This window comes from Pan paniscus, chromosome 13 (genome assembly GCF_029289425.2).
Source record: "Pan paniscus chromosome 13, NHGRI_mPanPan1-v2.0_pri, whole genome shotgun sequence".
In the NCBI taxonomy this organism is placed as follows: domain Eukaryota; kingdom Metazoa; phylum Chordata; class Mammalia; order Primates; family Hominidae; genus Pan; species Pan paniscus.
In genome coordinates this window covers 125,471,619-125,489,453 of record NC_073262.2, presented here as the reverse complement: position 1 = coordinate 125,489,453, position 17,835 = coordinate 125,471,619, and the positions used below count along the sequence as shown (strand labels likewise).

General features: G+C 42.0%; 1 protein-coding gene across 3 annotated transcripts in view; it reads right to left on the bottom strand.

Annotated features, from left to right (window-relative positions):
• ACSL3 (acyl-CoA synthetase long chain family member 3) overlaps positions 1–16,238 on the bottom strand; it is an 81,318-nt gene extending 65,080 nt beyond the window's left edge. The window contains exon 1 of one of the 3 annotated variants that reach the window (XM_034955267.3): positions 15,795–16,238. The gene's annotated coding sequence lies outside the window, so the exon portion shown is untranslated. The remainder of the gene's footprint in view (positions 1–15,794) is intronic. The other 2 variants (XM_034955269.2, XM_034955270.3) reach the window with 2 other exon arrangements.
• Positions 16,239–17,835: the final 1,597 nt, after the last annotated feature.

Genomic DNA, 17,835 nt, shown 5'->3' with positions numbered 1-17,835 from the left:
GCTTCTTGAAGCAAGGACTTTTTTTTTTTCCTCTGCTTTCCTAGAATCTAGCAGAGTATGTGATACATAGCGGGTATGAATAAATGTATACTTTTATAAATACTATTTTATATTCTATAATTTAAATAGGCATAAAGAAAATATTTTAAAGTCGTAAAGTAGGGCCAGGTATGGTTGCTCATGCCTGTAATCCCAACAGTTTGCGTGGCTGAGGCAGGAGGAATGCCTGAGTCCAGGCGTTCAAGACCAGCCTGGACAAAATAGACCTAGTGTCTACAAAAAAAAAATGTTTTAATTGGCTGGCCATGGTGGCACACGCCTGTAGTCCCAGCTACTTGGGAGGCTGAGGTGGGAGGATCACTTGAGCTGGGGAAGTTGAGGCTGCAGTGAGCCATGATTGTGCCATGGCACTTCAGCCTAGGACTGAGATTCTGTCTCAAAACAAACAAACAAACAAAAAAACCATAAAGCAATAACTAGCTCTTGCTCAAACATCTGTTGAAAAAAGCTATCCCACATGAGGGTAGGGAATGGGTACCAGAATCAAAGCTGCTCCTATGATTTACAAATCACACACTATTGCTCCTTCCCCTGCTTATTAATCCCAATACTTTTATACTGGTGAAACAGTCCAAACTCTAGCTCAAATGTCACCTCTTTTATGAAGTCTTCTAATATCTACTTGCAGTCCTCTAAGAACCCAAAACACTTTGAACATACATCTACATTGGCACTTTTAACTATGGATTGTATGTTTACTGTTTTACTTTCTATCTACTTCAACGAGGTAAACACTCTAATGATGCATCTTTGAAATATGAATCCCAAGAAACCTACAAAGTACTACCTAGTAGATGTTCAATAAATTTTGGCTGATTTTATGAATAAAATTTTGAAACAGGGAAAAACAAAAAGAAACATCATCAAAAAAAACCCAGCAATAAGCTAAGGAATTATGTCTGTGCTTATGACACTGAACTGGACAACCCAAAAGGGGAGGGGAGGAGGGGTAGAAACTCTGGTCAATATCAGCTCATTCAACAACCAGTCAAGCGGCAATCACTAAGGCCATCTAGGTTCATAGATGTGATCATTTCTGCGCTATAACGTAATGCAATTAAAGAGGAAAGAAGCCTCACCAACTTCTTGCTAAAATTGCCATATGAAAGTTAATACCAATAAGGTCAAATTTACAGAAATTATTCCTATTCTTTTCCAGGAACCAAAAGGAATACAGAATGGGATATAAATCAATCAGTGAAAAGCCAAACCAATGAATTTTTTTATTTCATTGAATAAAAATCAAGATTTCAACTGGCACTATACAGATCAACTCATTATTATCCTGATCTGAATCATGACGAATAGATATGAGGTTCCTCCCTCCAACCCACCACTCCAAAGGTTTTTACCCAAAAACAAAAATCCCATTCCTTCCGTCCCCAATCTTCTTGATTTTATCAGTGATAAGATCAGTGATAAAGTTTCATCAGTGATAAAAACTTTGAGAGACACTGTATTATATGAGCTAATCCTCAGAGAGCTGGAAGGAGACATTTTAAAAGTAACAATAACAATAGGTACATTTACTGAGCATTTAGTACGTGCCAGGCACTGTTCTGATCACTTTGTATATATTATCTTTAACATTAGGTTATACATAACACAAAAAAAAGTAAATCAAAAGCTACATTTTTACAATTATTCCTAACTTCACCTCTCCATTCAAATTTTCACATAAATGAAGATTTTTAATTCTTCAATTCTATTTTTACTTTTATATCTCTTTTTTTGTTGGTAGAGACGGGTTATCACTATGTTGCCCAGGCTGTCTCAAAACTCCTGGCCTCAAGCAATCCTCCCATCTCTGCCTCCTGAGTACTGGGATTACAGTAGTGAGCCAATGTAATTTAAAAACTGTAAATCTATAAAATTTCTATTCTCCAAATCCTTCAGCAGGATATATCCAATAAGCAAAATTATTGCTTTTTATTTAAATCAGGTCTAGATTAAGACTGGTTTAACTAAAATAAATACTTGGGTTGCTAATTTTTTTTTTTTTCAGACAGGGTCTCTTGCTCTGTCGCAGGTTGGAGTGCAGTGGCTTGATCACAGTTTTCACTGCAGCCTTGAACTCCCAGGCTCAAATAATCCTCCCAAGCAGCTGGAACCACAGCACCCAACTCAGTTAGTATTTTTTATTATTTTTATAGAGACCAAGTCTCCCTATACTGCCCAGGCTGGTCTCAAACTCCTGGGTGCAAGTGATCCTTCCTCCTCAGCCTCCCGAAGTCCTGGGATTATAGACGTTAGCCACTGCGCCCAGCCAAGAAATTTTTTTTAATTATACAAAATATTATTCATATGAAACAACATCTCTCTTCTGGTTTTCAATATATAAATGCAAGTACAAGGCCGGCGCAGTGGCTCACACCTGTAATCTCAGCACCTTGTGGCTCATGCCTGTAATCCCAGCACCTTGGGAGACCGAGGCAGACGGATCACCTGAGGTCAGGAGTTCAAGACCAGGCTGGCCAACACAGTGAAGCCTGGTCTCTACTAAAAATACAAAAAAATGAGCCGGGTGTGGTGGCGCGCACCTGTAATCCCAGCTACTCGGGAGGCTGAGGCATTGAGAATCACTTGAATCCAGGAGATGGAGGTTGCAGTGAGCCAAGATCACGTCACTGCACTCCAGCCTGGGTGACAGAGTGAGACTCCGTCTCAAAAAAAAATAAAAATAAAAACATAAATCCAAGTACAGGTGCAATGGAAAGACACACTCAAACTAACGGGCACAGATATAAGTACAACCTCTCTGGGAAGCAATTGTAATTTTTATTAAGAGCCTTTAAATTTTTCATACCTTTTGACCAAACAATTCCACTTATGTGAATATTTAATGAAGAAAAACAAATTTACTTGAGAATTTCCATTTGCTATTTATAATAATGGGTAATGAAAATATGCAAATCTAATAATTGGGAAATGGTAAAGTACATTATGTACATATAGTAGATTATTATACAACCACTAAAAATATTTTCAAAAACATTCAATAACATGGGAATTGCTCATGATATGATAAATGAGAAGTAGGTTAAATATTTACACACAATATATTTCCACTTTTGTTAACATACACACAAATAGGTATCAGGACCGAAAGCACCTCAGCACTGGCTATATCTAGAATGTAGAATTTATGCTTTTACGTATTTTCCAAACTTTCTCATCAAACACACATTCTTAGAAGAAAAAGCAAATATATAAATTCATTATAATTTCTACAAATTTATATAGCAACAGTATTGACATGCCTGAAACACTAGGTCAATTTATGATCTTTTAAACAAGAAATTGAATAGTAAACTTAAGAGACGACACTAAAAATATTTCTGTTCAAAACATACAACTCTATGGAATTATGAAATAATATCCAATCTAGCTGAAAAGTTTCCCATTGGCCTTAACAGGCGAACAATACCAAAATCAACATAATATACGATCAGGTATATTGCTACATATATTTATAGATGTTTTAATACTGCTGAAGATAATTTTGGTAAACTGTAACATTGCTAATCATAAAATTCAAATCATAAAAAGTTAACTGTTTGCAAATTTTGTAATAATAAAATTTAAACTTTTTGTAGTAACTGAGGACCAAAGAAGCATACTGACTTGATACAGATATTGCTAACTAGTTGGCACAGTCAAGCCTCCAAGTTCCCTAATCTTCCCAGTCTACTCTCAATGGATGGCTTGTAAGAGACGGCTTTATTTTTATTCCTGTCTCATGCATGCTGTGGCCCATTTATTTTTGCATCCAGCTTCATCTCAGAGGACCTCTGCACAAACTCCTGCCCTTCTTGTGGATTTTCCCCAAAGCCAAGTCACCATCCCACCCCACCCCACATTGCTTCAAGCCTCTGCCTAGAAAGCGGCCCAGTTGCCCCACCACCACACCGCCCCACTGCCATCCCTCTTCTCCTAGATCAGTTGGATGCCACTTCCTCAGAGAAGCCTCTCAAGACAGCCTACTCTGGTTCCCCACCCTTGGCACCCCACAACTTTGCCTTCACAGGACCTATTGCAACTGTAATTAAATAATTACTGTGGAACTGCTTAATGTTCATCTTCCCACTCTATGCACCAGGGAAGGGCCATATTTCTCTTATTCATCATTCTATCCTTGGTGTCCACTAGCAAAGTACCTGGTGGGAGCATCCATCACGTGGATAGACGAACAGATGGATGGATGACAGATGTTAAGAAGAATAATTTATTTAAATTTTCCTAAAATACTTTTACTTTCTTTCTATAAAAAATATGTAACTGTCGGCCGGGCGCACCTGTAATCCCAGCAGTTTGGAAGACTGAGGCAGGAGGATCACCTGAGGTCAGGAGTTCAAGACCAGCCTGGCCAACATGGTAAAACCCTGTCTCTACTAAAAATACAAAAAATTAGCCGGGCGTGGTGGTGGGCACCTGTAATCCCAGCTACTCGAGAGGCTGAGGCAGGAGAATCACTTGAACCCAGGAGACGGAGATTGCAGTGAGCCAAGATCGTGCCACTGCACTCCAGCCTGAGCAACAAGAGCGAAACTCCATCTCAAAAAAAAAAAAATTAATTGTCTTAGTACTATTATCTATTTTATAACCTTAGGCACACCTGTATTCTAAATTGTGAACTTTTCCCTGTTGAGCATTTGCCCTACTTAAGTTTTTCCCTAGAATTATACATCTTTTTTATGATGACTATTATGTTCACCAAAAACAAGGGAGTCAGGGGTAGGGGGGAATGCCACAAGAGCAGTAATGCCACAGATAAAGCAGAGAAGCAAAAATAATAATAATAACATTCACATCTGTTGTCCCAAAGCACCAAGACTCCTATCATTAGAAAACTAATTCAAGCCTTAAAAATTAACAGAATGAGAATAGGCTGTTAGTAACCCCACAACCCCTCACCCACTAGACCTGCTCTCCCACTCCATCTTGGCCACCAACTCCCTTGTGGCTTCTCTTGTCCCCTGAAAGCCTAGTCCCAGGAACCAATGTTTCTGTGACAACCGTGTCCTTCCTGGAGGACTCCTGAGCACTTGCTATCCTAGAGCTCTAAAACACAACAGCTCCCTGCAGATTCACTGCATTTTCTTCACTCCTACTCACGAGGCTGCCAGCTGGAGAGTTATACAGCCAGGACCAATGCCACGTTTGTGAGACCCAGCCTTAGCTGAGGCCTCCCTAGACAATGCCTACTGGGCCCCTAGTGATAAGCACTTTACACATCTTTCACTGACTTCTCACCTCGTTCTATAAACATCTAAGCCCAGAACTTTGTTCACTCTCCGCCACTCACCATCGCCTACCCAGATGACCCCTCATGTGGCTTTCTTTGAGTAGATCCCAGCTATCCCACTTCGCATTTTTAAAAATAAATTTTTTTAACTGAATTCTCCTTTCCATATCTTCTACTGTCACTCTGCTTTTCACCTTTCCCAACTCAAATGGAAAGCTGAATCTTCCCATTTCTAGAACTTACTCAAAACTTAAAATTACTCAAAACTTAAAAAGCATTTGGTAATATTCCCTTCCCTTGCCCTGCAAAGATCCAGTCAGTTGCCAAGTCCTGATGGTTCTGCTTCCTCTGTCATCCCCTGCCTCCTGCCCTTTCTCATGTGTTACTTTATCAGTTCAGGTCCTTACTCCTGTCACCTGGCAGAATTCAACTGTATCCTTAACTATTCCTGTCTCTAGTCCCCTCTCCCCCTCCTCCATCAATGCATCCTTCATCCATGTTGCCAGTGTGACACTGCCACTCCCTTATAACCCGTATTTCACATCAATCCTCTCTTCAAGAATCTCAATTCCCTCCTCATTGTCCAAAAGGGGAAAAAAAAGAAGGAATAAAAAAACAATTCCAAACTCGTCTGCCAAGTACTTAAGACCCTCCACAACTTGAAGTCAGCTTACTTTTCAACTCTCACCTTCCAACTCTCTACCTCACACACTACAAACAAATCAATTCCATCCACTTCTTTGTCTCCCTTACCTGTCTTCTCTGCCTTTGCTCATTTTGCCCTGTTAGCTCTACCTGGAATGTCCTTTATTCTTCTGCATACATTCAAAGCCTAGTTATCTCTTAGCATCTAAATTGATGAGGCATTCTCTGATACCCAAACCTCCACTGGCCCTAACCCCAGCCTGAACTTCTCTACCCATCCGCTGACCCCTTAGGGCACTCTCTTACGGCACTCATTTTCTTTTGTAATTATTTGTTAAACAATTGTACATCTCAATATAGAACGCAGAGAAACAGTTCTGCCTCATCTTTCACTCCATCTATTTACTGCCCACTGCCTCTGAGATGGTTTCCATGAGAATCTTGCTTATTGAGATGTCAAAAGAGGAAGAGACTCATGCAAACACCCCATTAAATTCCAGGTAGTAAACACATCAATGAATACATGGGGAAATGCACAAGGCTAACTGATAAAGTCAAAGACACCTAAGAAATAAATATGGCACAGGTAACAAAAATCCTGAGTCAAGTAAAGGAGGGGGAAAAGGAGGTAAAAAGAACAGTGATGAAGCAGATCCCTCTCCATCCCCCAAAAGCAAGAAAGGATTACAGACCAAAAAAAAAAAAAAAAAAAAAAACCAGAAGTCCAGTCAGACTAAATGGCACAGACAATGCCACACCACCAGTCTCAACGGCAGGGTTACAAACAACTCGGGCCAGACCTTCAAAGCTCCTCCTGCAACAACTCAGAGCCACTCAATTCTCTTCATTTGCTAGCTGCTAGTTCTCCCTTTCTATTCCTAGAAGGTTTAATTCATTCAACAACTACTTTCAGAGTTTAATCAATAAATAAAGAGGTTATGCTAGGTCTTAATTGTTTTTGTCCTCCAAGTCCATGTGCCTTTCTTCCCCATGGGATGTGATTCATCCTCACAGCTTCCTAAGTCCTCCCAAGCAGTTGATGGCTCAGTTTTATTTGCCAATCTTCCAAACTCCACTGCCCCCTGGACATCCTATGTGAATACCTTCCTCACAAATCTTTCTTCAAATCTAACATTAGTCTCATTTTGCTCAGCTGACCATTCCCTGGCTACTCTAGCAAAACATGACCTCTCTGTCCTTTATACTGCTCATTTAACATTTACAACATCTCCTCTGTAACTTCATATGGCCTAAAACCTCTTGTCCTTACAGAATTAACATTTCCTAGTCCCCTTTAAATAATGTGTATCTTTATTAATACAATGGGTTCACTCACACACTGGTTCAGAATGTCTTGTTACCATTTACCAAAAAACTACTTGTGACAGGCAGAGAAGGGACAAAGAGGAAGAAAGAATATACATAGGGAAAACAGAAAAAAAGGAAGTTACAAGAGACGACAGGGGAGCCAGAGAGATGAAGGAAGCAACTAACATAAGTCATGATAACCTTGTGAGGTAAGAATTGAAATCTTGGGCCGGGCGCGGTGGCTCACGCCTGTAATCCCAGCACTTTGGGAGGCCGAGGCGGGCGGATCACGAGGTCAGGAGATCGAGACCATCCTGGCTAACACGGTGAAACCCCGTCTCTACTAAAAATACAAAAAATTAGCCGGGCGTGGTAGCGGGCGCCTGTAGTCCCAGCTACTCGGGAGGCTGAGGCAGGAGAATGGCGTGAACCCGGGAGGCGGAGCTTGCAGTGAGCCGAGATCGCGCCACTGCACTCCAGCCTGGGCGACAGAGCGAGACTCCGTCTCAAAAAAAAAAAAAAAAAAAAAAAAAAAAGAATTGAAATCTTTATGTTACAGAAATTGAAATGGAAGGCTGAGAAAGGTTAAGTCACTCGCTCAAATTTACCTATCAAGCTTTACATACACGGATGGCAATGGTTCCTTCTCCACTGAACAACACAAGGTTGATGACATAGGATAATATGCTTAGAAACACCATCTGAATCATTATCAGGGTCATATTACAAAAGGTATTTAAAACTAACAAGAGTAGACCCTTGGTAATTATCTGAGAATTTCACCATGTCAACTCACTTTCAATGTGCTTTATACGTATTTCAAAAAAATTGAAACACGATAAATCCTAATTTTTTTTTTTGAGACAGCGTCTCCCTCTGTTGCCCAGGCTGGAGTGCAATGGCATGATCTTGGCTCACTGCAACCTCCACTTCCCAGGTTCAAGCAATTCTCCTGTCTCAGCCTCCCAAACAGCTGGGATTACAGGCACCCGCTACCACACCCAGCTAATTTGTATTTTTAGTAGAGATGGGATTTCGCCACACTGGCCAGGCTGGACTCAAACTCCTGACCTCAGGTGATCCGCCCTCCTCGGCCTCCCAAAGTGCTGGGATTAAAGGCATAAACCACCACGCCCAACCAAATCCTAAATTATTGATATTAAAATATAACAATCTAGTTAATGTACCTCAACTTATGGTTTGCTACAGTTTACAGTATCTCTTCCCAATCTCCACTAACAGTTATAAAACATCACACATTTCCTTGAGGCATAGATGTCTGTGTTAAAATGCTGCTTCAAAAAAGAAGGCAAAACCACAAACTGAGTAGGCTTAGAAAATACTGCATACTCTAACAAGAAATAAAACTAATAAAAATAGCTAATATGTATTGAGTAATGACTATGCCAGACACTCACCTCATTTGAATCTCACAACAATCTACGGGTAGATTTCTATTATCTCCATTTTACAGATGAAGAAATTGAGACATAGAAATTAAATACGCTGCCCAAAGACACACAGCTAAAAAGTAGAGCCCGGATTCCAATCCAAGCAATCTTAACTCTGAGCTCATGTTCCCATCCACCAAACTGCAATGAAAAAAGTGCACTACATTTAGAGGAAAATATTTAAAGGAAACAAACACTAAAATACATAATTAGCTAAATCAAATGTACATCAACACAGAAACGTTTCCCAAGAGAAAGGGTACATGTGAATTATCCCTACAGTCATGCACGGAATTACAAGTAAAATAATATATATCTGTAAAATATGTTCAAGATATTTCTATATTTTAAGATATTTTTATTTAAAAAAAAAGCAAAGAAAGTTAACTAAAGATTACTAAAAAGAGCCTTAGAGGAAAAGTGCCCATTATAGTTTTGTACTGTTAAGTATAATGGAAAAAGAATGGTACCTTAGCTCAAATAATGAAACGATTAGAGGAAGGCCGAGACAAAAATGTGAAGAACAGAGAAAAAGGAGCACAGGTTAACTACAGTGTCAAAAATTAAAACAAAGACTTGTGTTCAATAATACTTAACGGTAATAATGTCTGTAATAACAAAAAAAATGGAAACAGCCTAAAAGTCTATCAAGAGAGCAAAGGGGAAATAAATATGGTATAGACCTAAAATGTACTAACTTGTCACAGTAAAAATAAATGACCTAAATCTACATGAACCCACACTGATGAATTGAGTTGAAACTCAATTCATGAAACCACACTGATAAGTGATTTTGAGTGGGGATAAAATAAACAGTATGCTGAACAAGAATACATGCAGTACCATCTATATAAAGTTTAAGAATACACAAAACAATACTATACACTGTCTAAGGAAACACACGTGTAATAAAGCTGTACAGAAATACACACGAATAATAAACACCAAATTCAGAGCAGTGGTTAGCTGTAAGATTTGGGGGAAAGGAGTGGGTTTCTTTAAGTGGATTAAATTTTATGAAATATTTTTCAAACATACAGAAAGTGTGTCAATATTTTAGTTAAAAGACAGGAAAAGAAAATGGAATTAGCAGACTATGGGATCCCAAATTCCTTTATATTCCAATCTAAAAAGTCAATAACAACTCCTGTGAAGGAAGGTTAAAGGGGAAAGCATCCTGAGGAATTATGTTCAAGTCCAAAAAGAAAATTCTAGGCCAGGCATGGTGGTTCACATCTGCAATCCCAGTACTTTGGGAGGCTGAGATGGGCAGATCACGAGGTCAGGAGTTAAGAGACCAGCCTGGCCAACATGGTGAAACCCCATCTCTACCAAAAATACAAAAATTAGCCGAGTGTGGTGGCGGGTACCTGTAATTCCAGCTACTCGGGAGGCTGCGGCAGGAGAATTGCTTGAACCCGGGAGGCGGAGATCGCAGTGAGCAGAGATCACACCACTGCACTCCAACATAGGTGACAGAGCAAGACTCTGTCTCAAAAAAAAAAGAAAAAGAAAAAAAAAGAAAATTCTAGTTAAATTCTCTCAATTTCCTTTTGATTTCCCCGGGGCGGGGGGCGGGACAGTTTTATTTGGGGCAGCTACTTTGTGTAATTAAAACAGACATAAAACTGCCCCTAAATGTCATCACAGCTCCTTTCCCTATACAATCATGCCTTCAAAGGTTAATATGAACTTCAAACTGTCACTCCAGAGAGGAGATGCAGCGCCCAGGTTAAGAACAGGGACTCTGGAACCAAAGTGCCTGGGATGAAATCCAGCACACATTTAGCACACAATCGTGCAAGTCACTTAAATTGCTCTGTGCTTCAGTTTCCTCAGCTGTAAAAATTAGAATGATAAAAGAATCTATTTTGCAGTCCGGGCGCAATGGCTCACGCCTGTAATCCCAGCACTTTGGGAGGGCGAGGCAGGCGGATCACAAGGTCAGAAGATCGAGACCATCCTGGCTAACATGGTGAAACCCCATCTTTACTAAAAATACAAAAAATTAGCCAGGCATGGTGGCGGGCACCTGTAGTCCCAGCTACTCAGGAGGCTGAGGCAGGAGAATGGCATGAACCCAGGAAGCGGAGCTTACAGTGAGCCGAGATCATGCCACTGCACTCCAGCCAGGGGGACAGAGCGAGACTCCGTCTCAAAAAAAAAAAAAGTACCTATTTTGCAAGGCTGAGATAAAAATTAGAACAGCATTTGGCCACAGTATACTATAAAGGTGTTGGCTATTATCCTTATTCCAAAGACCATTCATTTAGAAAAACAAAAACTAGGCTTTGTATCCAAATAATATAATTAAGTTCAGTTACTTTCTGCATCAAACAGGAGACAGAAAAGTTGACCATGACAGGACAGGGGAAAATGTGCAGCTTTTCACAGCTAGAGCAATCAACGTGAGGATAGTAAGATAAGCAATTTTTAATTTTTCTAACAATATTCTTTGGTAGCGTTATAACATCTCCAATGCATACACATCTGTGTATACACACACACACACACACACACACACACACACACACACACAGAGGATCCAAAATCAAGGTAAAACATTCTATTTCCTGGCTCCCTGTTGACCTGGGAAAACTCCAGTTCATCTTGGAAAACCTAGTTCAGCTATCATCTCCACTGAGAAGTCTCCCCTTTTCCTTCCCTACTCTGTGCCTGCTCTGCACTTTTTCTCTATTTCCTAGCAGATTCCACTGCTGCACTGATTATACCATCCTGTAATACATTTGCTCATATACCTTCTTCTGTTGCACCATGCTGTAATTTGTTCATACACCTCTTTCCTGTGGTGAACTGTGAGCTCCTTAAGAGCAGCAACTCGCTCAATCATTTCCAAATTCTGAGTACCTTGCAAAACAGACACTAAGTAAATACATGAATGAATGAATCCTTAATAACAAATACCTTCACAAACAAGCAGAAAGCTGTATTTGGAGGCCACTTATCCAAAAGGTTGGTTATTTAAGTATCTTCAATTCTAAACAAAAATTAGCAGATCAGTTGAAACTACTGAATCATCCAATTCTTTATCCTTCAAAATGGGAAACATCAAAAATACATAAGTAAACATATTCCAATAATAACAGAAGCTAAACTTTAAATTAAAAGAATTAAGGCACCTATGATGTCAGGAAAACAGAAACCGTCTGAAAGCTTTTTTCTAATGAAACCAAAAATAAACATGTAAGGAAGGCATCACGGGATTTAACATTTACAATGTCTCCTTTTTCAGAAAATAAATAAATTACAATCAAAAGTCAGATGAAAATATATACTCTATTGAGGGATGAAATTAAGACTGAGCCACATTTTAAATCAATCACACAATGCTCTTGCGACAAAGTTTTCTAAGAGACTGTCATGAGTCAACCAAAATTGGGCTAATTTTTAGAAATTTAACAGTTCTTGACAATTTTTGGCATTTGCTTAGGACTTCATAAGCTACAGGCCTGTATTCTGTTACTGTGGAAGGTGTCCCCTCCTCCCAGCAAAGACACAGGCCTCAGTTGTACTTTGGGTCCCATCCCAACCCCATCCTTTTAGGAACTCTGCACAAACCCTTTTCTAGTCTGTACTCAACCACTCCCTCTCCACTGAGCCTTCCCATCAGCATTTAAACATGCTGAAATCAAACCTGTTGGAAACAGTTTCTGTCTCCGTTTTCCTCACCTCCCACTGCTCCCCATCCCACCCCTACCTGCAGATCAGCATCTCTTTCAAAGGTCACCAGTGACCTCCATGTTGCTAAATTCAATGATGGTTCTCAATTCTTCTCTCATAGGAGCATTCCACAGTACTGACTCATCGCCTTGCAGGAACATCTGTTTCTGGCTGTCCTCTGACCTTCCTGGCCACTCTTGTCTCCTTGGCAAGCTCAACCTCCTCTGCCCAGCTCCATCCCAGGCCTCCTTCTCTTCTTATTCTATAGCCTCCCCACAGGCAATCTCACCCGTACCCATGGTTTGAGCTCTTGCCTCTACATGGAGGTCTTCAAAACGGTAAATGGCCACCCCAATTCTCAGCACAAAACCAGTACCTCAATAAAGGCCTCAAAGGCAGCTCCAACTGAACACCTCCAAAACTAAAGTCATGCTCTTCCTATATCCAGAACCTAGTTCTCTACCAGTAAGCCCCAGCTCAGTGAATAGCACACATACCTCTTTAGTTGCATAGGTCTGAAACCTAGTAATCACTTAGCACCTCTTTCTCCCACTCCACTTACTATTTATCACCATATCCTGACAATTTCTTATCTCCATTTTCTCAGTATTTCTGTTTATCATATATTGCTCTTAAAAGGATCAGATGAGCCAACATATGCTAGCACTTTGAAAAAAAAAAAACCTTAAATTTGAGTATTAGTATACATTAACTGAAATCTCTTTGAAAGCAGGAACTTTGGCAAGTTCATCTTTTTTATTTATGCCACATGGTACCCCTAGGACGGTGTTTTGCATGCAGATGGCCATTAAGTAAATATACTGCAATGTATTATTTGAATTGGCTTCATACATGTTCAACTGAGACATTTATATATTTTTAACAATCTATATTTCCCAATCCAGCCATCAAAAAATGATCTCCTAAGATGATGAGACTTTTAAGTTAAATGACCCTGTGAAGCGTATGCTACAATGGATACTTTTGAGTCATTATGATGCTCGTTGTTTTAAAAGCCTATCACCCTTGGCCTAGCTTTCCTAAAAAATATCTAAATCCAATATTCAAGCCCAAATCTCACATAAGAGTCTTACTCCCCCTTACAGTTCATTTTGAGTGGGAGAAAGTATTAGAGGACTATTTAAGCTTTAAGTACCCTGAAGGCAGACAGAATGACAACTTGTAAAGTTGCCTATCTCATTTTCGTATCTTGCAATGAGAGCTGGGATCACATTCTGAGTATGAAAGACATTGTGCAATGAAAAGAATTATTGTTGCTGACAACTTCCCAAACTCTTGCATTATGTACATAATTGCAGGCTCAGATTTCAAGACTGTCCTCTAGCAAAATCTCACCACATCAATTCAAAAAACAGCTCCCTAGACTAGATTTCCATCTACATCACAATCTTGCTCATAATCCTCATTCACACAATACTTTTCCTTCATCGTACCTATCAAACTTGCAACCACCTATCCGTTTGTATGACCATTTGCTTCTTGTCTATTTTTCCCTCTATTCACAGCTGTATTCCCAGCACCTAATAAGGTGCCTGACATATCACAAAAATTAAATGGCTCTAGGTGAGTCAATTAATCAAATGAGGAATGAAACAGTCACTTAACTGGAACCAAACAGCAGGGAAACACATAAGCAAATGAAACAGACCTCGAGGCTTTAAGATCTGACTCTCACCCCAAACCAGACAGAGGATGATTTTCCCCTTATAATTTGTGCGTTCTTCATTTCTCCCATTCTTCCTTTCTTCCTTCAAGGAGAACATTTTAGACCCTCAGAATATTTAAGCTTTAAGTCACTGAGTCTAAAGCCTTACAAATTCAGTAACTGAGATCCAAAGATACGAGGTGACTTGTCACCTTGACCCTTAGGTCCAATGGACCACTCTGCCCCACACCCAATGTCATCCTACAAAACCAATACTTTTTATACAAAAGAGAAACCAGGAAAAGTCTAGAGAGAAAACGCATGCGACAATTATAAGAGAAGGCTTACTCATCCCCAAGTGTGAGGAACTGCCCAGAAAAATGCCAGAAAACAAAATCAAGTCTGTGCAAAAGATTCCCATGTCACACCACCTGTCCCCTATAATACCCTTCTAATACACTTTCAGGAGCAACTCATCAGCACCCTTAACTCTCAGAACTAATTTGGGGAAACAAAATAGGTTGATGATCATGAAAGAAGGTATCATCAAACTACAACTCTCCTGGCCACCCAGACTAAAATCCACTGTGGAAACTATTCAGCCAGCCACCAAGGAGAGGCAGCAAAATATAGTGCTTAGATTTCAGAGCTCTGGATTTACACAGGCCTGTCTGAATCCCAGCTTCTTACTAGCTGAGATCTGAGGCAAGCTAATTCGTCCAATCTGCAGTTTCTCCCGCTGTAAAATGGGAATAACCCCCACCCCAGAGGACTGTTAACAGTGTGAAGACACTGTACATAAAGCTCTCCGAACAGTGCGTGGCATGTAATAAAAGCTCAATAAATGTCAGCTATTTGTCATTCTTTTCAGCTATAATTTCGTTCACAAAGCCTACTGCCTTTCTAGCTTCCATATAATTTTAAAGACATTCCTCCAGCCTTTTCATTTTCGAGGGATCTTTTACACAACAGCTTAAGAGCACACTTTCTAGTATCAGACTTCCTGCGAAAACCATTTGAAAACCTGTGCCTCGGGCTCCTCATCTGTGAAACGAGCCTGATAACACCTACCCCACAGGACTGCTGGTAGTAAGCAGTCCCCGAGTTACCCAACCCATCAACAGTATATGATTAAAACGCACTTGGGGAAAAGCAAAGCTGCAACTCTCAAACCCCAAACATCAGTCTTAATCCCAGTCCCACCACCACGATAGTGCCCAGAACCAATCACCAAGGTCGACCCACCTCACGCACCTAGTTTCTTCTCACCCCACGCAGCAACAGCCCCTCCCGCCCCGCCAAACAAGGGTTTTCCGAAATCGCAGGGCTGAGTCTCCTTCCACGGACACCGCACTGCTGGGGCCGCGGCAGAGCCCCCTTAATTCAAGGGGCTGACCCCCCCACCCCGCCCCACAGCGCCGGGAAGCACGCAGTGCATCCTCCCTGCCTGGTCAGCGCCGCCCCACGCCGTTCGCGCTGCAGCTCCCGGCTCGCGTGGGCTCAGGGCCGAGGCCCCACGTCAGCCGCTTCCCGGACCCCAGCGGGCCGCCTCCCACCCTGCTCGCCGCTGCTCCTGGTGCCGCGGGCCGCCCGGGCGCACACCCAGCGGTCAGGTGCGGCGCCGACAACAGGGTCCCAGGCCCCGAGGCTGGGGCGCCCCTCGGGCCCAGCCGAACCACACGCGGAGGCCGCGCCGCCAACCGGCTCCCGCCGCTCCCACAACCCGCGCCGCACTCACCGCTACGCCGGAGTCCGGGTTCCTCCGGCCTCGGGGCCGCGCAGGCCTGGCTGAGCCCCAGAGCGTTCACGCCCCGCGCCGCCGCCCGGGGATCCTGGCGCAGCTGTCGGGGCCGCAATGCGAGGGGACGAACGTCTGCGACCCCGTCCAACGCCTCCTCGTCCCGGCCCCGGCCGCGTCGACAACTGCAGTGTCGCAGCCCGGCGCCGCCACAGCAGCGTCTGTTGAGCGGAACCGCCTGGGACGCTCACCCCCGGCCCGCACTCGTTGCCTATGCAGAGAGGCTGCCGCCCATTGGCCCGCGAGCGGTGGCGCGTGCGGGGCTGGGCCTATCGAATTCGGGCCGGGGAGCGCGGCGCTGGCGGCCCGGGGCGGGGCGAGGTTACTACGGGTCATTCCGCGGAGCCGCCGCGGACCGGACCTGGCTGCAGTCTGCGCGGGGCGGGGGCGGGGGCGGGAACGGGGTCGACCAGGAGGGACGGACCGCGGGTGGGGGAGGGGAGCGGGGATCTGCGGCAGCGACGTGGGAGGAGCGGCTAGCCCAATAGGGTCTGCAGGAGCTCCGTCCCTCCAGGAAAAAACACCCCCCCACCAAAAAAAAAAAAAAAATTACAGTCGCACAATTATTGCTGTAATGTATAAATTTCAATATAAATTATGAAATAGTATGCATATTCTTTTTCGTTTTTAACTGGATTAGTTATCCCGTTCTTGCAGAAATTGCTGTCAAATCCTGCCAAATAAAATGGCTTTTGGAACTGCCTGGGGCAAGAAGAGCCTCAAAAACTCAAAGCTTATCCATTATCATTTCTCTTGTTTTGGCCTCACTTGACCTAGCATATAACCCGTTTTCCTCTAAATGCACTCACCATGCAAATTTGCTATTTCTTTTCAAAAAATAAAGTTTACTCCAAATTATTGTTTTTGAACGTTCTTAGGAATCCACAGTGGTTCTGTATTTTAAGGAGTTTGCCATTGTTTCTCGTTTTAGACACTAATCAAGGATAAGAAAGAAAGCATCCAGTGCAGGTAGTAGAACTAACTACATGTACTGTAAGAGAGAAGATTTTCACTCACCCAGTACTAGTAGGATTGGTCTCTTTTTTTAACCCAACATATTGTTTAGTTTGCCTGTGAACTTTTCCTTAAGTAGGTGAAAGGTTGCCTTCCTGAGCCAGCCTCAGGCTAAAGCAGGCCTCATTTCCCAAGAGAATCAAAATCAGGAAGCCGCCAGAACTTGAACTAGGTGGAGCGATGATGCACCAAGCAAAGAGAGCTCACTCACCGTGGGCCCAGGGCCAATCGAGAACCTAAAGGGATGGATACCTGACTCAGGCAAACTGTTCTCCCACTTCAAAATATGGCAGTTCAGTTGCTCATTAATCTGTTGAAATCTTATCAAAGGATACATCCTGAAGATAAATGGAATGCAGAATTTCTTATCTGAAAAGACATTCGCAGCTCTGCAGAGAGAAGCAGGCTTTAGAAGTAGTACTTCTGGAACCATGAAATCCTCTGGAAAATATTGGTTTTCTTCCGAGAGAAGAAAACTAATATTGCACCTTTTTATCTATCCATAAGCCTAAAACAGACTTGAAGAATTCCAACAATATCTTTCTTCATTATCTTCATATTATGGAATATATATTATGGATATGGACTTATATTTAAAAGAAAATAGTCCTGGGAATTAAAATTCTAAATTCTCATCTTGTTTGCTGTTTAACACTTAAGCTAAGTAGAAATACATAGAGATACTTCAGAGACATTGTGGGTTTGGTTCCAGACCACTGACACTTAAAGGAATATCAAAATTAAGTGAGTCACATGAATTGTGTGGTTTCCCAGTAAATATAAAAGTTATGTTCGCCGGGCGCGGTGACTCACGCCTGTAATCCCAGCACTTTAGGAAGCCAAGGCAGGCGGATCACCTGAGGTCAGGAGTTCGAGACCAGCCTGACCAATATGATGAAACCCTGTCTCTACTAAAAATACAAAAATTAGCCAGGCGTGGTGGCATGCGCCTGTAATCCCAACTACT